Raw genomic sequence first — 27233 nt, forward strand, 5'->3', positions numbered from 1 at the left:
CAATGCACAGCAGTTGAATGCGGAACAGTTCATTTGACCACAGGAATCTAACGACCTCACTCCCTGTCACTCCAGTGTCATGGCTGCCATCCCAACTCAACGCTGCTGGTGCCATGGAAGTACTGAGCATGATGCACAACGGCCCCACCTAATGCTTTCCAGAAATAGCCACACTGCCCAATACAATGACATGGGAGCCAGGAAGTACAGATGAGCAAAAGGGATGCTGGGTAGTATAACAAAGGAAGCTAGAGAAGGACGTTTCAGAATTATCAGCAACTGCAGAGTTGGCCAGGCAAGTTTAAGCTTCGGATGTAAGACATGGAGAGTCTTCACAAGCTGGAAGGCAAGGAGTGTACCGCTCAGAGGGTAACTAGAGGGTTATCAATGTGGAGAGGAATCACAATGATGTCTTTAAATCTTCAGGAGCGGGAGCTAAACAAACCAGACTCATTATTTCCTAAAACAAAGGTTCTCTTTATATCACTCAGAAAGTCCAATGCTATAGAGTAGGAAGTAGAGTGAAACCAGAAGGCACAAGAAATATGTCTACATCCTCAAATAAAGTAGCTCAATGTATCACCAAGAAACCAGTAACAGCAGTTAATCTCAAATACAATGAATTTCCCTCTCCCAATAAGTATCAAAAGGTCAGTTTTGTATGCAGCTTTCTTTAATACAAAAGGCCAGGTGGTTATAATTTATCTGAGCAAATCAAAATGAGCACAGGGACGAGCACTGAAAGGTCATTTAAAAGCTACATTCTCAGAATGGATGTGCAATGCGGATGACTCCTTAAAGAGCAAAAATGAGAACCTGGATAATGTGACTTTTCAAACCCGAACCTGAGGGGGAAAATCACAGATAGAGCACCCTCTGGGCTTAGGGTCAGATATGTCACTTCCAGGAGGTGTACCGCATGACCCAGTCAACCCACTGGAGGGTGGGACTCAAGTAGTGACTCACAGCAGAAGCCACCAGTGACCCGCTGCTCTCCTGAAACCTATTACCAGACGCGCATCACTCCTTCAGTGGCCCTTTCCCTCCAGGGTGTCTGTGCTGAATGCTGTAGTCATCTATGACTATAACATTGTAGTTCCTCAGGAGCTGCTTAGATCTCTGCAGACATGTCAATGATCTAAATACTGGACATTTCCTCCTAACTCTAAATATTTGTTCTTGTTTTTTTTTTTTAAGGAAATGCGATGATTTTGTTATTAGTTAATGGAGTTATTTTCAGTTCAATACTGAAAAATGATTCTTTCTTTGGTAAATTATTTCTTTTTTAAGTTATCTGCTAATTACAATTTAAAATGTCTTAGGAAATACACAAGATATTCATTGACTTATTGTAGTGATAAATGAACAGAATTTTGCCTTTAATATTTTGTGAAGGGAACCATGACTTAATTTTGGTTGTTTCTATTTTAAAAGTGAAGGGTAGTTTGATGGAGAACAGATTATCCAATCAGTGTAAATGGCTTCTTTAAAGTATTTGGAACACCATTCAATGCACAAAAATTGGAATATATGAGAGGCAATGCTCATACCAGACTCATTGCAATAATTCATTTTTAAAATTAAAAGGAACCTAGGAGTTATCTCATCTAATATTCCCATTACAGCATGGTCAAAAGTGCTCTGTCTTCTCTGATACATGGTCATCAGGCATGAAATCATCTACTGGGAAGGGTCCAAAATTACTACTTTTTAGCAAGTTTTATGTTGGGTTCATAGACTGAACAATATATGTGTGTGTGTGTGTGTGTGTGTGTGTGTGTGTGTGTGTGTGTGTGTGTGTGTGTATTTCCCTTGGGATCTTTTTGGATCATTAAAACTAAGAAAGATACTACTAAAGTAATTTACTAAAATTTCTTGAAGCACATATTAAGTATTTGAAAATTTTCTCACACCTTTAACTCAAACAGATGGAATATTGTAACACTTTTCATTAGGTATTTATGCAACAGAGATCTGTGCAATACTCTGTGTTCTGGGAAGGGGGCCAGGCATATGGTCTTGCCCTGAAGGGGTTTACTCAAGTTTCATGAGTAGGGCAAAAGTATTTCTAGAGTAACAGTTTTCAGTCTTGTTTTCGAAGGTCTCTCTTAAAATTTAAGATGAACATAATGTTGTAATGTGCCTGACTGGTTTAGAATGTGACAGAACTGTTTCTATCATCCAGACTAACCTGTATTCTTTTCTGAGATGAGGTGGTGAGGTGGTATATTTTGTTTTGCTTTTATACTCCGTCTTCTGTTGCTGGCCCTAACTAGCAGCCCTAGGGTTTCTTAGACAAACCGTGAAGACAAGTATTCCCCAGTTAGCACTGGTATGAGGTGTAATATTCTTAAAGGAAATCAGAACTCCCTACTGATACTTGAATTTTTTTAATTTTTAAAATTGTAGTTGCTATCCTAATTCTTCTGAGTAGATAATTCTCTGTGAGCTGCTGGCCTTTTGGTGTGTTGCACCTCTCTCTCTATGGTCCTTTGTATTGACCTTCTACTCTATCCCCTGATCAGGTAGGCAGAGACCCACCATGGTTGTTCACTGCCAAACTTACTGGTGATCCAAAGCAAATTGTAAACTCCACTCGCTGGTTGATACAGACCTCCTCACATTCCAGGACGCCTTCCCTGTGGTGATGCAGACAGACAGAGTGGACAAGGTATTCGATTGAAAACCACAGAGTGAGAGTCTACTCTGGATTCAGGAGCAGTCTCGGGTAACAAAGTTTCTCACCCAGGAGGCTAGGTACGTTTTCCTCTCTTTTTAAATTCTGTGATGTCACCCTTTACTCACAGTAAACACTGTCCACACGGAGTCTGAGGAGGCAGGCTGGAGCAAGGGTTAAGGAGATGGTTCTACTTCATCTTGGCCATTCTCTCAACAGCCGATGTTAAAGGGCTTTCCTGACTCACGAATGCACAGTTCTAGAGTTTCGTAGCTTCTCTCTTTGAATCTTCACTGCTTCACCTACTAGCTGGTGAGTTTTCCTGAACTTTATGATTTATGGCATTTTTAAAAATCATCAAACATATATAACCATATAACAATTAACCTACAATTTCTTTCTCTTCTTATACAACATATTTCTTTCTTTACCAATTTGCCCCCAAAACTCTAAATTTTTATAACTAAGACATTGACAACTAGGTTGATAAAAAGTTTAAATGGATCAAAGAAAAGAAATGAATTCTTTATTACCCTATTAGAGCCCTGTCTCTGGAACCAGACACCTACTAAAATCCAGAAGTGAGCAACTGAACTATTGAGGTCCCTGCCTAGAATCCTGAAGAAGTTGAAAAAGAGAAAGTCAAATTACCAGGCTAACGTCTTCATTAATGACGCCATTTACTGTGTCTACATTTACACATTTACACATTGGTTATGTCATTTCCCTTCCTCAGTATAGAGCATAGAAGTCACCAAGCACCTAATAATGAAGATCACCAGACTTCATTCAGGACTGAAAGTCTTCAGAGTGACCTTTTACATATGGGGAATGGCAGGAACAGCAGAGATAATTAATTATATGAGAAAGAACAGTCTAGAAATTATCAAGGACACCATTTTTCTGCCATTAAACTATAAAGAAGTCAACAACCATACATACACTATAAAACCTCAACTACCTTTAGATGGTGTTTAAATTAGGGTTAGGTAGCCATACTGGTTTCTTTACCTAAAATTTCACTCTTCCCTGACCATTCCATTTAAAATTTAAGACACTTTCACAAACATACTGAACACGCACACATGCTATATTCCCACTGTCTCTCCCCTATCTTGCTTTTCTTTGTTGCATTAGCTACTAAAAGGCAAGTAACTTATTTTGCTTATAATCTGTTTAGAATCTGTCTTCCTAATAGCAGTAGAGTTATTTTCATTTATGGTAAAATTCACCATCTAAAAAGTATCTGACATGGCAGATTTTCAAGGGATAATTGTTGTACTGAATAATTCATTTAGGAACAAAACAAACCTCAGAAATATGTAGTTTGAACCCAGACTGACTGTGACTCTACTATGTGGACTAAAGTTGTCTATGAATTTCTAATAACATATGAAAGACAATGTTTCCTGGGCAATAAAGTGATTAAGAAAAGATAGTGGTAATAACCACAACAAAGACATGCCTGCCATCAGTCACACCTTCATGTGGGTGCTATTCACTACAGCCACTTCAGCTTTCAGTATTAGGTCAACAGACACTAAATGTTGTTCGTTATGTGTACAGTCGGGAAGACAAAGGAATCTGAATATGTGTATGGGTGGATACTATTACAAACATCTAAACTGGGTAAGACAGCACCAGTGATTGGCTAAAAAATATGTATGTATGGATAATACTACAGTTACCCACTTTTTCCCAATCACAGGCCATGTGCTTTGGATACTTTACATAAAGTGACAGGTACCCAGGCCTGGTTTAGTACACAGCTTTTCAGTCTACTCTTCCTCCCTCATTTCTGGTATTGTACCTGGCCTCATTAAGACCAAGTTTTAGGAAATGTATTATGTTTGAGATAACTCCATTAGGTGGCATCTATTGCAATGGGACTGACCAGGTCATTAAATTTGATAGCCAGGGGGCCAATGATGCAAACATTTTTCTGTATTATTAGTGATCTGTAGGCTTTAATATAACGCCTGGAAAGATTTGGCACTGAAGCAACAAAACTGAGTTGAGCCTTTAGGAATTTTGTCCAATCTGGTGACTATGGAATATATCTGGTGAAGACTGAAAATACTGAAGAATGGCTTAGGGATTTTATTTGAAGAATTTTTAGTTTTCAAAAGTAAAAGAGTTGTATTTTTGGATGTATGACTATGACTTGCAAACAGATGTGATCTTTAAACCAAGAATGTGGTCAAGTGGGAAGACATTACTGCACTATGGACATCTCTCTCAGTGACATTTTTTTTATTGAAGCATTTTTTTTCCTGCATTTTGAATCAAAGTTACATAATGTGACCATATAAATAGACATAACATGTATTTTTCATATGACCTGTGTGATACATTTCAGAAACTTCTGAGTATAAAATCCAAACTACCTACCAGGAGGTTGAGGATAATACCAAAGTACTCACCAAAACTGTTCCCTGGCCCCTGGAGGCAGGAAGAAAGCTGCTTTGATCAACAGTGGCTCTATTCTCTTGGGTACATAAGCAAACTCACACCCTGGTGCTCTTATACCCAGGAACAAGGAGGACAAGAAGCCGAGTAAAGTTAGAGGGGAAACCTCTCGATGTGGACATATGTATTCCTTGTGAGACAAGATCTCTCTCTACATAGTCTTACCAGCCTGAAACTGCCCAATCAGTCATCATTGGGGAAGTCAGGGCAGGAGCTCAGGCAGCCAGCGAAGCAGGAACCATGCAGGGGAGGTGTGTACTGGCTTGCTCTCGGGCTCATGTGCAGCGACTTCTCTTCTATCTCACGAGATCACTGCCCAGTGTCGCACAACAACAGTGGGCTGCTGGGTCATCCAACACCAATCAACAATAAGAGAAAAATGTCACACAGACTTGCCTACAGGCCAATCTGATGGAGGAGTTTTCTCAGTTGAAGTCCTTGCCTCCAAAGTGACTCTGGTTTGTGTCAAAACAAACCAACATACTCTGTAACAGGGCGACAATGCTCCTACTAGACAACACAGACTAACAAACAAAAAGTCCAGTGCCAGGAAAGGGTCTCTGCCCTGGATATCACTCTGTATAAATAAACACTGATTGGCCAGTAGCCAGACAGGAAGTATAGGCGGGACTAACAGAGAGGAGAATTGAGGGAACAGGAAGGCAGAGGGAGAGACTGTAGCCGCCGCCAGGGCAAGAAAGATGTAAGGTACCAATAAGGCACGAGCCACGTGGCAAAGTATAGATTAATAGAAATGGGCTGAGTATAAGAGTAAGAGCTAGACAATGATAGGCCTGAGCTAATGGCCAAGCAGTTTAAATAATATAAACGTCTGTATGTTTATTTTATAAGTGGGCTAAGGGACTGCCTGGGTTTGGCAGGACCAGGAGAGAAAACTCCAGCTACAGGTCTCCTCTTTGGAAATTTGGTCAGTGAGTTCCTATGGTCTCCAAACACTATAGGTTATTGCCATCCATTGTTTCCCATCCAGGACTTGACCAGAAGATACTATTGCAGACGATACTGTGCACCTAAGAACATGAAGAAATCAAACTAGAACTCACCTGGAAACCTCATCCCTCTGGCTAGCTTCATAGAGCTGAAAGGAGCTATGTACAGTACCACAGGTAAAAAAGCAATCATGAATCTTAACCAGCTGGGACTCCTGCAGGCGACAATAACTACTGACCTGACAAGATGAGCCTCCTGGGGTAACATGGTACAAACATCAGGGGAGCAGTCAGTCACTTTCCAGCTGAATTTAAACCCAGCTCCACAAGTTGAAACCCACACCTAGAGCCAATATGGAATAAAGGACCTGTGGCTACATGGGTCATGATCCCCAGAGGAGAAACTACCACAGCTGTTATTCTGCTAAACGATCACAGTGTTCAATCTACTTCTAATGATTTATCATTCTACCCCAAAATGTGTAAGTCTCTCAGCCTTCATCAGCGGAGCTTCTATTTGCAGTAGATGGAGACTGACACGGCGACCCACAACTGGTCAAGGTAAAGAGAGCAAGAGACAGGAATCCTCCGTCCGAATGGGACATTTATATCACACATGTCCCCTCAAGGCTCAGTTACTGAGGAAGAGGGGGGAAGACTGCAAGGCCAGAGGCTGGGATGACACCCAGGAAGCAGGGTCCCCAGATGCAACAAGGCAACTGTGAACTGGAACTCACAACTGTTGTAACAGCATGCACAGAACTATGAAATCGCCACCCACACCAAACCCCAGCAAGGAGAAGGAAGGTGGGTATGAAGACCCATGCCTAGCTAGGGAAGTACTGGCAAATGGTACCTGCTGGGAGGAGAATTTCTTTTCTTTAAGAATGTTGCCCTTGCTGGGCATGGTGGCCCACGCCTTTAATCCCATAATTTGGGAGACAGAGGCAGGTGGATCTTTGTGAGTTCAAGGGCAGCCTGGTCTACAGAGTGAGTTCCAGGACAGCCAGGCTACACAGAGAAACCCTGTCTTGAAAAAAACAAAACAAACAAACAAACAAACAAAGGCATGTTGACCCTGGTAGGTTGACTACCATTCTCCAGGTTAGGCAACAGATCCAAAAATATCTGGGAAGCACAACTTCAACTTGAGGAGTTAAAAAAAAAAAGAGGACACAAATTTGGATAGGTAAGGAGGGGGCACAGAGCGGGGAAGAGTTGAGGGAGGGGCCGATATGATCAACACACATTATGCAAAATTTGCAAGGTACTAGTAAAAATAAAATTTAAAAGTATTCTTTTTGTATGTATATATGTGTCTATGGTGAGCACAAAAGCATGTGTATGTGCATGTCTGTGTGCCTGTGTGTGGAAGCCAGAGCAGACACTGAATGTGCTCCTTGACTGCTCCCCATCTTATGTTTTGAGACAGGGTCTCTCAATAAATCTGCATCTCACTGATTGGCTACACTGGCTAGCCAATAAGCTTTGGGGATTCGCATCCTCAGCACTCCCACCTTGTCTTCAGCTCTCAGGCTACAGAAGTGTGTCCACACCTGGCTTTTATGTGGGGCTGAAGATCTGCAGTGAGGTCCTCTGGCTTGTGTGGCAGGCATATCTATCCCCTGAACCATTTCATCAGTCCCAGTATAAATATTTTGTAATGAATCTTGTTAAAATCTAGCTACATATGTAGCTCCAATCAACACCCCTTTCCCCGACAATTAGGTACTTTGTAAAACAGCACACTGAAGTCTCCTCTCAGGACTTCTAACCCTCGGTCTAGCTCACCACTTCTCTCAGGATTGTCTGTATTATCAAGTGGAGAGTGTAAACGGATCACATCTCCAGCTTTAAGTGATACGTCTAGTTTCTGTTTCTCTTCAATTACTCTATCTTAGGGCCATTTCTGTGACTTATCTGTAGGAGAAGATAATTCATCACAACACATATAATCGTGATTACACACATTTCTCAGGTCAAGGGGATTTTGAAATTAATTCAAGTGCATACTTACTGGAACTACCATTTCTTAAGTATAATTCACTGTTCCTTTTTTCCATTTCTTATAGTCTGTGAAATATTAGCTTGGCTCAGAAGCACATATCCTGTCTTAAGTTTGGGTTACTATTGCAGTGAAGAGACACCAGGACCAAAGCAATCTGGGGCGGAAAGGGTTTATGTCACTCACAGTTCCATAAAACAATTCATCACCAAAAGCAGTGAGGACAGGAACTCAAGAGGGGCAGGAACCTGGAGGCAGGAGCTGATGAAGAGGCCATGGAGGGGAGCTTACTGGCTTGCTTCCCCTGGCATGTTCAGCCTGCTTTCTTATAGAACCCAGGACCACAGCCCAGAGGTGGTTCCACCCATCATGGGCTGGGCCCTCCCCCACTGATCACTAATTAAGAAAAGGCCTTGCAGCTGGATCTTCTGGAGCATTTTCTCATTTGAAGCTCCTTCCTCTCTGATGACTCCAGTTTGTGTGAAACTGACATAGAAGCAGCCAGTACAGATCCTTTGCATCAGGAACATCACACGATAAAAGCAAATAACTTGGTGGAATATCTGTTGCAAAGCTTCCAAATTTGATATGCATCTAGGTATGTTTTTAGTTTAATCTTTCTTTTTCTTTTCCTATAGTGTGAATAATTGCCTTTAATGAAGAATGATAAATATTATACTCCATCAATCATTACATACTCAAAAGCTCCCCACAGTACAGGATGGCTTGCTAAGGTTGTAAATACTAGCAAAAAATAGAATAGAACTTGTCTTCCAGATTTACATTCTACTTTTAAGAATGAGATTTAAAGCCCAAATTTTAATTTATAGAATAGTTTAATGACCTGTCAAGCAAATGATAGTAATAGCCAGACTGGTGGCCAGGACATGTGGATTTGAGTAGCTACAGTTTGATAACTTAATGATATTTTGTTCAGAATAAATTATTTATTTCACAATTCTTTAAGTTTCGTAAGACTAAGTGACCACATGCTTCTTCACACTGCAGATACTCGTATATCATTTCTTCTCATTCATCACTCTAGAACTTGCTTTGCTCTCCTCTTCAAATCTCTCAAATTTTCTTTGAGTCCTCTAAATATTTCTCATTCTTTTATGTTACCCTAAGCACAGAAAGTGAGTGACAGTTTCTGCACATCAGGAGACATTTACAATGCCAGCACTTGAAACACAACCATTGGCATCAATAACTTACTTGATGCAGGCCATGCTCACAGCACACTGCAAGGTGTACAGGTGGGGTGTGTACAGTACTAGAGTGTGTGGCGTGGCGATCTGGATGATTCAATTCACCTGGTGTAGTCAATGTTTGCGGCTTTCTTAATTAAAATATCATTGACAATTTGAAAGCCAAAGAGGTCGAGTAAATGCATGAGTTATTGGAAGATGAATGATTTTTATAAATATTACTGAAATATTTCTGAAATTTTAGCTGGTCTTTGCTTGCTTTCATCCACTGTTCTTTGCATCAGTAATAAAAGTTGATATAAACGATCACTCCATTAACCAATGCCACAGTCATCAACACAGCATATGGATGCATGCCCTGAGCCTCCCCCAAAACACTCATAACCGACTTTCCCAATTCATCTCTTAGCTGCTTCAAAAAGGTAAGATGATTAACCGGGAAAACTTAATTTAAACATTGTCTTGACCCAAAAAAGTAAACCAAATCCACATTTTAATTTGAGTTAGAAGTTATTTTGAGCTTATCAGTCTAAGCAGCATATACCAGAGACATCAGAAAATACACGGGACAGTCAGTGTCTAAATGCTACCCTGCAGCAATTCTCCTGCTAACATTTCTGTTTGAACTTACAATAACAGTTGTGATAATTTACTGTATCCCGCTGACTTAAAACATCTAATTGGAAATGATGCAAACATACCTTCAGAGAATAATGTACCAGGCTCGGCAAGGCTTTCTCTAGTAAGAAACAAGAGGAGCAACACATATAATGCTGTGGAAAACGAGGCTTTCTTCTCTTAAAGACACATCTTACCTCCATCAAAAGAATAACAGCATTTAAAAGGGAAGCAAGAGTTTATGAATCTTCAGATGTATCTTACATTATCAATCTTACAGCATTCTGTTAAAGTGATACTTCACTTTAGGAAGAGCATGCTTTTGAAAGGGACTAAACTTTCACAGAAAGCCTGAGTGCAGGCTTGAATTTTCTCAGGGACAAGTGAGTCCAGAGCCAACAAGAGACCTGGGAAGAGCTGACGGGCCTGCAATCTACTCAACATTAAGAATCTAGAGAACACTAAACTCACATCTCATAAATCCTGCTTTCTGCTGGAATTGCATTTTCTTCCCAAACATTTCCTCTTCCAATACTGTGACTGGTTTGAATAATTTAATAAAAAATTCTCACATATGTAACTTAATACTGTTACAAAGAGATTCATAATATGAATTAGTAAATATGAGCACATCATGAAATAACTTTATTCAACTGACAAAATTAAACTAATGAAGTACTTTTGCACAAGTGTTCAAGAGAATGAAACTAATTTGTTCTCAAATATAGGGGAAGCTATTTGCTAAAATATATAAGGAGCATTGAAAGTGCACACACCTTTGACCTAGAAATTCCACTGCTCAGTCTATGATAATTAAATAGTGACAGATTTATTAATCTCAACCAAAGGATCATTTATCATAGTGAAACTCTTAAGGCAATTTGGCAAATCAAGCTGGAGTATCAAGCACATAAAATGACTATTAGGACATTTTTGCAGAATTTTAATGACAATGCAAAGTGTCAAAGAGATAATTATACAAAAGGTGCAATTATAAATATTTGTATATACACATATAAATATGTATAAATTCATATATAAGATAAATGTAAGACTTGGAATCTTACTATGAATCAGGGGCCACAATGGGATAGAAAAAAGTTTCATCAAGTTCAAGAAAAAAGACATCAGTGTAAAGAATAATTCCATTATTATATATTTATGTCATCTATTATCTATGTCTATACCTGCATTTTTATGTTTGGAGAAAGATTTACCACTAGAACATGAATTTAAATTATTTTAATTTATAATTTCCACCTTTTCTATAAGGGGGAAAACAAGAATACTACCAATTATTCTGATGCTTTGAAATTGACACATTTTCATAGAATGTATAACTTGGAAAATTAAAAACAACACAATAATAAAATTATTATTGTAATATTATTTTAAAAAATCATTATTTTAAGCTGGGTGGCAGTGGCACACGCCTTTAATCCCAGCACTTGGGAGGCAGAGCCAGGCAGATCTCCGTGAGTTCGAGGCCAGCCTGGTCTACAAAGCAAGATCCAGGGCAGGTACCAAAACTAAACAGAGAAACCCTGTCTCAAAAAAACCACACAAAAAATATTATTTTAAAATTAATGATTTTTGAGGTTGTAGGAGAGTGACGATGTGTGTCCATTGTTAAATTACAACTTACAGTCTACTACAAGGTCAAATGGGGAAGATTAGCACTTGCTGAGATAATGAAGACCCAGGGCAGATCTAGAACAAGAGTAATCGCAATTGGTCAAAATAACTGACCACGCTTAGAAGACTTGGGAATTCAGGAATTTCTAGAACAATAGCAGAATGAAGCTTTGGAAGCGCTGTCTGTCGAAGCAGACACAACTGTTGACTTTAGAGGTAGACACAGTCCTTGTCCTTATCAGAGGCCATTAAAGCCGTCCCAGGGCAACTTGTCCATATAGGAAGTGATGTAATGCTGAAGGCTCGGCTGATTCCAAACTGACTTTTAAGTGGGCATGCAAACCATTTAGGCTAATTAACCTGGGTTATGACTAAGAATATAGGAAGGAAGTTTGCCATCTGGTGGTCAGTGATACAAGCAGGTTGTCTTCACATTGCACGGTGTATAAACTATAAAGTCAGGATAAATTTATATTAGATGAATTCTATGGATAAAACAGAAGCAACATAACAGTATACTGCGTGATTTGGTCCAGCTGAGTAGTGCACCCCAAAAATATCCAGTTATCAATCCCCGGACCATAATAATTTCATGTGGCCAAAGGAATTCTGCAAATACAAAGATTAAGAGTCACAAAATAGTGCGATCTTCCTGGATTCTCAGGAGGGGACTGGAATGTAATCATTGTGTCCTAATCAGACAATGGCAAAGGAAGATTTGATATAGTTCAATGTTTTCATAATGTCTTCTAAGTTATTTGCTTTTGAATTTTTTTTGACGTTCCTAAATTGTTTATTGGGTATGAATTTTACAAACATTATGTGTGTTAGCGGTAACGGTGGAGCTGCAGAGTATTGCGCGTTCTCCAGGCTGCACAGCAAGAGCCACCAATAGTGTGGTAGAACTTGTGGCCTTTTCCAAGGCCATGGCTCTTGCGGCCAGCAGATGTCAGCCCACGCATCTCTCTGTGCTTGTGGACTGGTTTGGTGATCCATTGGGTGTCAAGGTTTCTTCTGATAGCTTCATGGAATGGATCAATGAGGATAACCTCAAAAAATTTATATGTGGAATCTTCACCAACCCAGTAAGAATTCAGGACTCTCAGAGCCCCACAATGGCGTCCAGCTCTCTCCTCAGCAACAGACTGAAGGCTTCGGGCAAATTTTAGCTGGTTAACACCATGATGGACAGGCTTGCCATAAGTTGCACCCTTAGGAACTGGGTGTTTGCGGCCACCACGGCGGACACGAATCCTGTATATGACGTAACCTTGCCTGGCCTTGTATCCCAGCCTTCACGCTTTGTCAGGCCGGGCGGGGCGGGGAGCCCTGTGCAGCGCCGAGGAGCTGGCGGTACTGCCAGCAGCGGACCCTCAGGAGAAAGCGCATCACGTCCGACTGCTTCTTCCTCCATAGCTCCTGGATGTTTTTGTATGCACCCATCTTGGCTCACCTGATGGCTGCTGCCAGAGGAAAGGAAGAAGCCTTTCTTTGCTTTTGAATTTTAAGAAATTCTTTTTGGACAAATCACTCTATGGATCAATCCTGATGATGTAAGATGTTTCTCTCTCTCTCTCTCTCTCTCTCTCTCTCTCTCTCTCTCTCTCTCTCTCTCTCTCTCTCTCTCTCCAAATTTAAAAGTCTTCCCTTCTCCTCTAAATGAACATTGACTGCAATCTGTCTTGAATGAACTTTTTCCATAAATGCTGGTAGGGATCCTACTTCACTGTTTCCACAGGACAATCAGTTGTTCACCATCACTGATTAAGTATTTCAACCTCTTCTCTCTGATAAATAATTTCCAAATACTTGATATGGGATCTATGTTTCAACTTCTACTTAAGTTTTAAAAACTGGACAGTGGACCAACAAGAATAAACATAGAAATTGGTGAAGCCCCGAAACAACAAGGGGTTCAGACCTGGAGGAAGAGAGGAGCCCAGCACTGAGCTTCCAAGCACAACACACATCCTCCTCCTCTCAACTTTGTTTCTGACCTTTAACAGTCTGTACGTGACTCAATCTCAGTGCTTCCTGCCTCTCAACCTTGTTCTGTCCTGGAGTGACAGCTGGACTCACTTGGGAGATTGGGGTACAACTGCAGGTGTCTCTAAGAGGGCACTTCAGAGGATTAGGTGAGGGGAGTCACCTGAATGTGAGCAGCACCACCCTGTCATCTGTATGTTGGACAGAATGAAAAAGTGGGATGGAGCAAGTCCAAGCACTGGAATTCACCTCTCTGCATCCTGATCTGCTGAAATACTGGCTGGCAACCTCACGTTCCCAACACTATGGCTGGAAGCTGGTCCTCCTGCCATGCCTTCCTAACTACAGTACACTACATCTTCAAACCATGAGTCAAAATGAACCTTGTATTCCTGAAGATGCTTCCTGTCAACCATGTGGCTACAATAATGAGAAAACTAACCCTGGCAACACCTTCTTATTGTGTATCTGCTTTACTGAGTGTGTCCAACATGAAATAAGTTTCCATTTCTTAGCAATTATTCTATAATTTGTTTTAATATTTTGGCTCCAAACTGTTTTTATAATCCTAGTAGCATATGCATATCTGCTAGGAAGGTATTGGTTCTCTTTTCTTGGTTAAGTCTGAATTAGTAAGGTGTAGGAGAAACCAATGTTCTTCCTAGCATGTCAGCAGTACTTGGTGGTGGACACCCACCAGGCTGCTTTCTTGCCTACGTGATTTGAGACAATATACTTTTGCATTGTAAACAAAAGGAAATATAAACAAGTAAATGCCAACAAAAACAGCATATGGCCTGTGGTGGGTTTACAATTCTGTTCACATTGGGTAGCTATTCAATGCTTGGTGCTTAGATTAAAACTGTATTTTCCTAACTTGTCGCTCACCAAATATAAGTCATTTGCAGCCCAGTAATGCTACTGTGGACCGTGATTTCAGTAGAACACTAGCATCTCAATTACAAGGTCTATAAAATATCAAAATTAATGATAGTACCACTAGGATAACCCTTTGAAATGTTTTCATACATTTATATGATGAGTTTTAGTCATTCTTGGCCTTATTTCACTCATCCTCTTCTCTCTCTTGCTGGATTCTTGCTTCCCAACATATCCTTTCCTAACCATGTCTTCCTTTTGTGAGACCAACTGAATTTAATTAGGGTTTCTTGCCTAAGCATGAGTGGGGAATTATTTACTTGAGCAAAGGCAACTTAACAGTGACTATAGTACTGAAGAAAATGTCACAAATTTCCTCTAACAACCATTAACTGCTGCCAAAGTCCCTCGATGCAGGGAAGGTCCTCACAGGCCCCTTCCTGATCCATGTTGAAATGTTAACGGGACCAATCAGGTGCAGGTCAGGTCATGTGTAGAGAGCCACAGCTGCAGTACGTACAAGAGTGCAATGGCCATGCCCAATCCAGAGGACATCCTTATGCAACACACCTTCTCGCCCTCTGGTCTCTAGTATTCTTCCTACCAATCTTCTGTGATGCTCCTTGAGCATCGGGGAGGTAACATAGCTGTTACATTTGGGGCCCAGGACTCTGTCAAAATGTACCTCCCCTTGTTGGTCAGTTTGCATTTCTGTATTTAGTCACTAACCGCCCACAGCAGCAGGAAGTTTCTCCGATAGAAGCTTGTGCTGCCCTAATCTCAAAAACACCAGAGCTGTGATAACCCGACTCCTACACCACACAGGAAAAGGTATGACGACGGGGCTAGAAAAGGAAATGGTCCTGACAGTGCTCCTTGTTCCTTGTTGTTAATAAGCTACCCCAGGGGCCACGGTGGCTCGTCAGTGGACCTTGGTTCACTATCACTCACATGGCAGATTGAAATCATCCATAATCACACTTCTAGGGAATATGATGTCCAGTTCTGGTCTTGTGGGCACAGGTCACACATGTTGCACACACACAGATGAAGACAAATACACACACACACACACACACACACACAGAGAGAGAGAGAGAGAGAGAGAGAGAGAGAGAGAGAGAGAGAGAGAGAGAGAGAGAGAGAAAGAGCTATTCTGAAAAGATTATGTGGCCATGAATCACAATTCTATGCATAAGTAGTGTTAAAGATCTTTTCATAATTAACTAATGGAAAAGGCACTGAAAAACAGTATGTCTAGGAATGGCAATTCTCAGTAACTGCTGATTTTGTTTTGATACTTATGACAACTGTGGCATCTCTCAAATCTGAACGGACTCTATCAATGTTCCATCTGCCTAGCCAACATCACACTGAGGACTTCAACAGTCTCTTCTTTCTTTTAGGTTCATCTGTGCAAGTGGCATGGTTCAGAATCGCTCATATTCCCCAAAGCCCATCAAAACCATGGTGATGAATATCCAGGAATACAAATGGAGTTTTTGATTGATTTTCCCTTTTAGAGTTGTCTTCATGCCCTGTAAAGGCTGTGTTAGGACCCAAGTTTTAAGCCTGCTGACCCCTATTCCAGGTTACAGTTATTTCTCTTTTATTTATGTGCTTTGTTTTAAAACACAAGCAAAGTCATTTCTTTGATTGTTGTATAGCCAAATATTAAAAAAAAAATGCAAAAGTCTCCATAAGCAGTTAATTCCAGTTTCTTAATCACTACAATGCAAGGTCATTTCTTTGGTTGTTGTATAGCCAAATATTTAAAAAAAAAAAACACTGCAAAAGTCTCCATAAGCAGTTAATTCCAGTCTCTTAATCACTACAGTGACTTTTTCAGTATCAGTGTAACAAAGAGCCTAAGTCAAAATGCTCTGTATGGTGCTTTACACTATATTCCATGTGTTTCAAAAAGGAAAGGGGGCAATTTAGAGTTCCTCAATTATATCACATTAAATTAGCCTCCATCATGGACTTGGCTCGACAGCCTTCATCTATTTTAATTTACAACGAAAAGGACAGCCAAGAACAGGATAGTAGCAATGACACAGTTGAAAAGAGTCTCTGTGTTCTCAGTTACACACACACACACACACACACACACACACACACACCCTTTGTTTCTATCACCCTAAGATGGCATTAAGATAAAGACTTGTAACTCAAAGACAGTTTCAAAATACTATGTATCTCATGTTTAAATTAAAAAAATTCTGTATTCAAAATGATGTTTCATTATTTAAACAAATGTGTGACATATTGACATTATTAAGAATAACTTGTAACTATGACATTGTATTTGTTATGGTAAAATGCTTAGTTTTCTTCATTTCAATCCTTTAGATGTCTGTTTGTTAGCACTGGGTCACCATCATTAGTAGATGGGTTATTAATCCACCTATGGCCCTGAAAGAGAAGATGTTTCTAGTCTCCTTAACAGGAAGCAAGACAAACGTAAACAATAACCAAGTCAGGTCGTTAGGGATCTTACAGCTCTGATACTGAATGCTAAAGGCGAGTATAACAGGAAAGACTGACAAATCCCAGAGGCAAAAACCAAGCCAAATCAAACTGTATTTTATGTAAGGGGTAGTGTTATACAGTACATAGCAGAAACCAAGAATATTCGAGAAAGGTATGTATAATTCTAACAGCACCATGAGGTGATATGCTTTAGCACACTTGACAATCATGTACTATTAATGAACGTCAGTTGAGCATTCCGTTACACAGGATTGAAGACACCACATAGCTGCTCCTTTGCACGCCAATGTTCAGTGTAAAGTTGTCCCTGTTCCTTATGATATCCTTCTAAGCAACCAATTCTTATGGTAATGCACAACAAAATGTTTACTTTCTAAGGCTTTATGAGCCAGAACTTTTACTAATTGACCCAAATGCAAATCCTTTAAATTGATTAAAATTTGTAACAATATAAATTCTTTTGGTTTTCCACAACAGATTTTTCTCAGAAATGTATTTTTCTTTTAGAAACAATCCTAAAATATCTAAATAATTTCTTTTGCTCTAAACTCAGGGATAAAACGGCCATTCTTATCATCGTTGCCACATTGTGTCCATATATTCAACATCATTTTTTTTCTTTTAGAAGCCTTGTATTTCTTGTCTGATAAACTCAGCACTCACATTTTTCATGAACACTATGATGTGTACAGAATTGCTAATTCTAAATTCCAGACCAGTGTATACGTGTGCAAGTGAGTGAATGAGTGACATATCACTGGTATGTGCATCTCCTCCCCGAGCAAGACTTAGACTATATTTGTCATCTACTAGGAATTTAAGCGGGGCCCCATGACTAGTTCTGCACAACTATAATACATCACATTCAGGCCTCCCCGATGTGATCCCTTTACTCCTTGGCCATAAGGAACCACAGAAAGGAGTAGATGGAGGGTCTATGGGACTGCTGAGTGCTGAATAAAAGAATCCTGTGAGCCCACATGACTATGGCTATTTCTACCACTGAGACTGTGTCCTGGATAGAACCTTGGCATTACTTTACCTGGGCAGCTCCTCATATGACCTGTTTCCAGTTCCCTTTCTGAACTTGACTGCTGGCTGTGCACATGAGGAGGAACTCTAGGGTAAACCTAAGACAAATGACCTGAACTCTAGGTTTTAAATAAAAATAAACTTGCAAAGCATGGTGGCTCTGGAGAAAAAGGAAAATCACCAGTATGCTGTGTCATTAATTCTTCCAGCTACTATAGTGATATAACATGCTTAGGAATATTTGATGAATTACTTTCATATCTTATAACCTTTCCTGTTGCCTAAGTGATAAGACATAATTGCTCTTTATCTTCATTTATTAACATTAACATTTTTGTCTATAATAGAAAAAAATATGTATTATGGATCAAAGGTACAGTGCATGAACATGGCTGTCAATAGCATGAATGTGTACCACAGGCCACTGCACATTAAATGCAGATCACTCTTGTTCTCTCTGGATTTTAAAATGACATTCAGTTATGTTTCAAATACTGATAACTTGTACTGAACAGGACAATTCAAATATTCACTTGAATGTTACCCGCTTCACAGTTATATTCTCTACAAAGGAATTTGGGACTATTATTTATGAATACACTTCTCAGAATAAGAATATTATAAAAGTAAGCCATATTATTACAGCATTGGATTGCAGGAGTCATTTACATTTCTGACTCTGGTAATGCTCTCTGGACTACATACCTAATAGATTAGCACAGATCTGCCCTTCAGAGTCACATAGCAAAGGTAGAATTTGGAGAGGCCAGGTCCTTTTTTAGACTAAGAGTAGGACTGTCGTTATTTTTCCTTTAAAAACTGAAAAAAAAAATCTGATTTTGTTTCAAAGCACTCTTTTAAAAATATTTGTTATTTTTAAATCGTGTGTGTTCATACTTGCATGGATATGAATATGTACAAGTGAGTGCAGTTGTCTCGAGACCAGAGGTACCTGATCCCCTGGATCTGGAGTTGCAGGCAGTAGTTACGAGCTGCTTGACTAGAACAGTGGGAAGTGAACTCAGGTCCTCTGCAGGAGCATTAAGAACGACTAACCTTTGGACCTTGTCCCCAGCCCCCAAAAGCCTGCTTTTGAAAGCATTACAGTCCATCAAAATCAATATCCTTCAATATTTAAGAACTATTAGCCCATGCTAGAAAAGTCTGTTGTCTCTAAGAAGTCAGAGGCAGATGAAGAGTCTTAAGTTTCTGTGTGTGGTATTGTCAATTTTTGTAATGAACTGGAAAGTGGAATGTATCCAGTTGCCTGAGAGTTTGTATCTATCAGCTTACTCTTGCTCCCAAAATAAAACAAAATGAATCTACTCAAAGAAAATATATTTATATCCAGAGACATTTTTTAAGAAGCTGGCCTCTTTTGTGTAGTATTCTTGTGTGCCACTCAACTTCGTTGTGCTCAAAATTAAATAACGCTTAAGTAAACCCAAGTGCTCCCCAAATATCATTTGCTTAATAATAAGAATTTAAAGGACTGTCAGGAAAGGTGTTCAGTGCATATAAAATGGATATAATAGCATCAATTTAGTAGGAAATGCATTTTGTATAGAAAATCAAAAGTCATGGCTCTGCACAGCTGTCACAATGTGAAAAACCTTCCTATGTATGATGGCTATTGAATTTTACTTTAACCAAATATCTACAGAGCATATACTTGCTTAAAAAAAAGTCTTCATTTGTTTAATACCAAGGCACTCAAAGTCTATCCCTAATTAACTGTATCCACTCAATATACATTTTTATATATTAAATATTTTGTTTTCTCAACTTGGATACATACACATCCATAAGAAGTTTATTAGTATAAACAAGATGACTAGTTATGAGACAAATCTGGTTTTATGCCCTGGTGTGGAAGTCATGGCATTGGTCCATCAGACGACAAGGTTCAGGCTTGCCGCTCTTTAGACACGTCAACTCTTAGCAGAGATAAAGCAGCTATCACCACCCATCTATGAACTTACACGTAGAGCAAAGGAGCTAACGCAATTTACCAACTTAATTCAAGTTAGTAGATAAAAGAATACTTAACATCATGTTATTTAGTGACTGCTATTTATTTGCAATTAAAAATTGCCTTGTTCAGCCAGGAGGTGATGGCACGGGCCTTTAATCCCAGCACTCAGGAGGCAGAGGTAGGTGGACTTCTATGAGTTTGAGGCCAGTTTTGTCTAGTGAGTGAGTTCTAGGACAGCCAGGGCTAGATAGAGAAACCTTGTCTTGAAAACATACACACACACACACACACACACACACACACACACAACATCAGTGGTACTCTGGTCTCTGATAACAGGACAGTATCTACATCTAAGATAGCCTCAGTAGAAGACAGTCATCCAAATGTACAGTATTAATAAAGATATTTACTTAATTGACATAATTAATAGAGTTCAAAGAAATTTAATTCTTTGAACTATGCAGCAAAATATTACCACTGGGATGAAAATTATGAGGGAGAAGAACCTAAAAAAATTCATTATATACCATTTAAATATTGGTTATTTAAAGGATGGGTTGGTCTCCTTGGCTTTAAGAAAATGAGCCTGAGTCTTGTGTGGTCTTACTTGGTCACATAGAAGCAGTTTAGCAAAATGACTATGTGAGTGCTGTCCACAAATGGACAAGAGGCATGTTCATGGGGAGAGGAGCCTGCTCAGCGAGGAAAGAGAGAAACAATAAGGTTTTGTGACCTAAAACTGACTCCTGATTTGATCTTCACTACCATAGGGTTGGTTTAAGAAACTGACAATGATCACGAGTGGGAAATGTCTCTACCCTTGTGTCTGCATGTGCGTGTGCAGAGACTGCAGGGGGTGGGCGAGGTGACAGGCAAGGAAGTGACATCCCTGAGTGAGAAATGTCACAAGGAGGAGGTTCAGATCGGAAGCCAGGACAGTGACTGACTCAGGGTTATTATTAGGCTACCATATGGACAGTTATCTGGTAGTATGACTACAGCCTATACAGATTGTCACTGGATGTACTTGTTAGATTTTTTTTCCTTCAGTTACCTTAAAAATTGAGCTCTGGTGCTGGAGCTATGGAAAAAACAGGAGGATAAAATACAACAGGGTGACGGTCACTCATGTTCTCCCGTTCTTTAATTGTAGTAGATTCTCTTGGTTTGCAGTTGTACTTGTGAGTGACATGCCTTAAACGAAGGGTGCAGACGTTAACAAAGGTCTGAAAATCAATGTTCTACTTTAAAAATGTAAAGCAGACGTTAGGCAAATAGATTTGTCTGATGCAATAGCTTGGTGAAGCTTAGCCCTGCTTGTTTACATGAAATAGTGATCCATTCAGGGCCATTAGAATATTATAACAACCTGGATTTAAGGCCTGTCTCACTTTTCCCCATAATAGGATATTAAAAAAGAAATATATGTAAAACATTTTAAAATAAGCACTTACCTCTCAGCCATTTAAATAGCCACAAAACTATTACCATACATCTTAAAGGAAAGGCTGGCAAAATGCCCTTATTTGAATAAAACTTTCCCTTTTTATTGTATTACAAATAAAAACTTCAACTAATTTGGGGAAGAATTTCCCATGGATAGTGCTCATCAGTAATAAACACATCAAACTTCAGTGGGTTCCTAAGTGCATTTTAAGGGGTATATGTGCATGAAAGCGTCAGCACCCACATCCAAAGACAGACATTGCATTTAAAGGAGGTGATGGGAACAGGAACTCGGCTGTGCTCATCGGTTCCGTCTGCAGCAATGATAATGGCATGCAGAGAGCAATAAGCTAAAGATACTGGTCTAACATATTAACCCTTTATAAACTATTTCCTAGATATGATTTCTGGTATGTCTTGTTAAGTGGAAAATCCATAGTCTCAGAAATAAGCTTTAAGAATACATTCTATAAATTCTTTATGGAGCTTTTTAGGGTGCTCAGACCATTTCACATCAGTTGTCAGGTTACACATTCCAGGGATCAGTGGCCATCAATGTAAAAGAGCAGCCTTCGCCTGCGGCATGCCCAGTACAGCATGCACTGAGGGTTCATGGCTCCGACTGAATCATCATACACCGTATGCACTATATGGCAATTTATTCCGCAAACCCCTGGACTGTCTTTCATGCTCACAAATATCTTCGACTCTTGCCTCACAAGTCCGGTAAGGGAAGAACAGTTGTGTTTACAGCGAGATTCTTGAAGCCAGGGTGTGACTCACTAAGGGCTGTCGGCTTCCACGTCAGTAAGAAGGCTGCAGCTTTCGTTAGCAGCCAAGGAGCGTCAACCAAAGAGCTGAGAATTTAATATTTGTCTTTAGCAATGATTATTTTAGGATATAAAAAGTCAACAAAAGCAAAAACAAGGCAAGTGCAATTACCTCAAACTAAAAAGCTCCTTCCCAGCAGAGTAAACAATAAATAAAATGAAAAGGCAATCTTCAGACCAGGAGAGCACTTTTACTAACCACAGACCTGAGAGGAAATCCTGTGTGCAAAATAAATTCAGAGTTCTACAGTAGGAAAACATATAAACAAACAAAAACATAATCAAACAACAAACAAACAAAAACAAAGAAAATAATAGATAACCTTATAAAAATCTGGAAAGGAATTAACAGCAATTTACAGAAGGAAGACTTACAAAAAGGCCATAGGATGTATGACAAGTGTTTCACAGTTCTAATCAGCAGGAAAACGACCCTTAAACACGCAGACAATGAGACCACCCTGTGAGGAGAGCTATCGTCACAATGGGCAAAGGGAGCTGTCAAGGGTAAGGAGAGGCAATGTAAACTGGTGCACACTGAGAACAGTAGAGGTTACTAATTTTCTTACATTACCAGCCAACACATTCTGGTCATATTTAGTTATCAAAAGCAGCAACTGAAAGGGGTAGGCTCATTACTGCTTTAACTTAACAAGATCTGGAAGAACTGAGAAGCCAACAGGTGAGTGGGTAAATGAAGTATATCCATGTGATAGAACATCATTCACCCTCCTAAAAGAAGAGAGTCTTGCCAACTGCAACAACATGCACTGTTGTAAGACAGACAGCAAAAGACAGTGTTCCACGTGGTCCATGGCAGGACACATAAGGAATCTACACTCCCTGCAGAAAGAGGAAAATGATGAGTACATTTTTATATAAAACTAATTCTGGAGACTTATCCTACTGCACAATGCCTATAGTAATATTTTTGCATTACATATTTATAATTTTGCTAGGAGCATCTGACATTAAATGTTCTTTGCAGGTAAACAGGACAGAGAATGAAGGCCTCCTGCAGGTGATGGGTGAGCCCGCACAGAGACAGCACAGGGCTTTCATAAGGCTACACCTATCTGACGAAGAATTCCAACCTCATGCTACAAAAGGAATATTTTTTAAAAAACCACTATTTTAAATATTATTTTATAAAAGGTTTCAAATTCACAATATGATTAGAAAGAAGAAAATAATTCAAATACGGTTTCATGAAGACCTTGTTTTTCTCAATCTCTGCAAACTTTTTGAACAGATGAAGCTCTGGTGCCTGGAACTCAATTCCTAACACACTGGCCATAATGCACTGTCATCCTGCTTGTGCGTCCTCAGGGCTAGGTTACAGGTGTGTACCATCATACCAGGGGCATTATCTTCATTTCTACTATAGAATGAAAATATAGTCCAAGACCCATACAAACGTTGTCCATTCTTATGAAAGAAATACTATTCGTAAATGCTATAGTTTGTGATGGGAGCTAACAGTAAAACTGACAGAAAAAAAGGAAGAAGGGTAACAATGGTTAAGTTCTATAACATGCAGGAAACAAAACACACGGCCTCTGATTCACTTAACTAACTTGGGAATGAATACCTCCACATTAAAGATTTTATAACAAAGACACTAAGATCCAGTGAAGCTCACCAGTCTAACTCACAGTGCAAATGTTTGTGGCAGGTTTTACTTGAAATGCTATTTTAAGTTCAACTACATTCTAGAAAAAGGTCCAGTCATGTTACTTTTTAAAAATATAATAGCCCAAAAGGTTCTTTTTAAATCTAAGATATATAAAAATGAGAGACTAAACACCAATTATGGAATGTTTTAAAGTACTGACAAGACTATTACATACACACACACACACACACACACCACACACAGGAAACTCTTATTGTAACAATTACAAAGGCGTCCCTGCTAGGCTTTGTTGTAGGTTACAATGTATCCTTTAATACACTGATTTCAGAAGTGCTAAGATAATTGTCTTAGAAACTTCACTAAACTTTAATGTAGGAATTTTGTCTTTATCATTTTATAATTGTACAAGATTCATTTGAGTTTTCCCTCTCTGTGGTTTTGGATGTAAATTTGGGTCTAATTCCCAGGGCTATAGTGCATTTATTATGTGACACATTTTATTGCTAAGTTATTTTATCAGTGAAATGAAGAATATACACATCAAAAGCTCTTTAATATCTGTTTATGAAATAAAGAGGGTGACTCTGAAGGTGATAACGTGGAAAAGTAAAACCAGGAGCCGCCAGGTTGCATAGGAGTTTCTGGTGAGATCACCAGAAATTGCAGCTTTCAGATGAGAAAGATGACAGCCTTAAGTGTCAGTAATTGTGATGGAATTGTTTACTTTTTAATAGTTATTTCAGTGTGTGTGTGTGTGTGTGTGTGTTTGGGTGTGTGTTTGGGTGCATGTACGTGCAGCACATGAGACACCATGTCATTGGTGCTGAGAACCTAACCTGGGTCCTCTACAAGAACAGTGAGGCTTCTTAAGCACTGAACCATCTCTCCAGTCCTGTGCTTAAATCCAGCAGACTCCTGGGTGAGGGCTTCCTTCCTGTGCATGTCCGTCTTTCCTGTCTTTCTACCATGCCTCAGAAACAACCAAAGTGTCGGTAAAGGTAAGAAAGAGGTTGCACTCTGTTACCTTATCCACAGCCAGGGAAGAGGCGAGCTGAGGAGGAGCCAGGGCATGAAAGCGCAAAGACCGGGGATGAGCTAGATCCTCACACAACAGCCATCTCCACCATCATGTCTGTGGGGACACACTGACTGTTCACTGTACACACAACATCTTTACCATCATGTCTGTGGTGACACACTGACTGTTCACTGTACACACAACATCTTCACCATCATGTCTGTGGTGACACACTGACTGTTCACTGTACACACAATATTTCGAAGTGGTTTACAAACACTGAGTACATAAGATCTTTTCCTCCTACTTAACAGGTTATGGAAGAAAGACAGACTTACACAGTGACTTGCCTCTGTTCACACCGTGCTGTTGTGGAACTAGGCTGTGAGCCCAGTACCTGGATTGTCTACCTGGCCAGTCAAAGGGGACAGAAAGGAAACCCAGGAGCCAAAGGTGCACAGCCAGAGTGAGAAGTACTATTATTAGTCACAGAATCTCACACTAAAACACACCATCAGTGCCACAATGAGAGAGACTGCATGCCTTCTTCGTTCCTTCTGAATCCTTCACTCTTAACCACGGCATTACATTAAAGGATCAATTTTGGTAAATTTGCGCTATGCATGGCAAAAACCAAAACCCCAAAACCCATGGTTACAAACAAGTAGAGTGGTGATCAAAAGGTGGTGTTTGCTGAGTTTCAGTGTGGCAGAGAGAGACCACTATAACCAAGTGACTAGGTGTGTGGCCTCTTAGACCGTGGGACTCACAAAAGCCTTTCCATTCTGCTCTGTTATACGAGTTCAGGTCAAACCTCTGGCCATCAGAATGCCAGCTTCAAAATGAGCAAATTTTATTACCTCATAGGATCATTTCACAAAATAAATCAAATGCTACACGTAAAGTACACTGACAGCAGTTCATTAAAATTATTCTTCCATCCAATATTTATTTTGCACTAATTTTTAATCTATTAACTTTCATGATCTCAGCCTATAATGAACAAATAACAGAATATCAAAGAAACCATTAATGGACCTATCAATTAATGCTTAAAAATCATATTTGAGTGTGAGAAAATGGATTATTATAATTCTTCATTTAATGATTTAAGAGTTACATTACAGGTTCTATTAGATATTTAGAATTCTCATAACTTTATGTACATTGTTTTCTTTTTCCTTTGGAGACAGAGCCTTGCTTTGTAGTCTTGTCTGTCTATGGCTGTGAGTAGCAATTGCATCTATTACTTGGGGCCAAAAAATGTACTTTTGCCATGATGAGGAATGAGAGTCTAGATGAAAATCTGCTAGCTTACATCCCTGAATGACTATGTGAAAGAGAGGGCATTGGCTGATCTGTGTTAGACATGCCAAAGTACAAAACACTAATCTTTGACATCTGAAGTCATTGTGATTAAAAGGTTAACTTGTAACACTTTAAAGTCTATTGTGGTCATTTAGAAGCTGGCTGGGAATGGGGTGCTACCAGAACGTATCTAAATCCCAGGGCACTGACTTCTGTTACAGTGGATGCTGGAACCAGGACAGAAATGATCCATTAACACAAAGCACAAAACCACTGTATGAAATGCTATACGGGGAGACAGGCCTTGTCCACACTGGCCTTCACAAGTTTAGATTCTAGATGGAGAAACTGGCAATTTGAAAAAGTATTAGCAAGGACTTCAGAAAATAGCCTGCAATGAGACATGAAATACAACAGGTAAACTATAAAAAACCGAGGCCTTGTAACATTAAAGAAAATCTGCTGTAGACCCTACACAATTGAGAAATAAAAAGAGGAAAAGGTCACAGTAAAATCTGATCCATTTCAAAGACAAGATTGAAGATGCTTTGTTTACACATATTAAAAACACTCTGTACAAGATGGTGCCTCAGGGCAAATATCAAGTCAAGGATCTGGCACCTTAAAATGTTTATTAACAAAATAAAATAGTTAAGGGCAAATGTCAGAAAGTGTTCCCGTCTACAGAAATCAAATTGTCTCAATGAAGCTCCCACTGAGTCCAGAGTGAGATCCGAGAATTCCCTAAGAGAACTGAGCATATGAGACTCGATGTCACTGAACAGATAAACTAATGAATTTCTGGGGGACCAAGGCTTGGTTTGCCAACTTTCTTTAGGCAGAGAGTGAGAAAAGCAAACTGCATGGTACCCAAGCAAGAGAACTCCAGCCAGCTGCTTGGGATGCAGCCTTGAAGGACAATGCAAAGGAACTGCTATCTCCAGAGTACGTCCAGTGATCCGAGAGCGAGCACAAGAGAAGCCACCCCCAGACATCAGGGCTCTTCACTCTCAGGACCACAGCACATCTGCTATGCCTTCCACTTGTCAGGGTGTCTGTAATGTG

General features: G+C 39.7%; 1 protein-coding gene and 1 pseudogene across 1 annotated transcript in view; both read right to left on the reverse strand.

Moving 5' to 3' along the window:
* Atrnl1 (attractin like 1) overlaps nucleotides 1–27233 on the reverse strand; it is a 582942-nt gene that overhangs the window by 226129 nt on the left and 329580 nt on the right. The window lies entirely within an intron of this gene.
* LOC131905079 (large ribosomal subunit protein eL15-like) lies at nucleotides 12390–13005 on the reverse strand (annotated as a pseudogene).

This window comes from Peromyscus eremicus, chromosome 1 (genome assembly GCF_949786415.1).
Source record: "Peromyscus eremicus chromosome 1, PerEre_H2_v1, whole genome shotgun sequence".
Lineage (NCBI taxonomy): Eukaryota > Metazoa > Chordata > Mammalia > Rodentia > Cricetidae > Peromyscus > Peromyscus eremicus.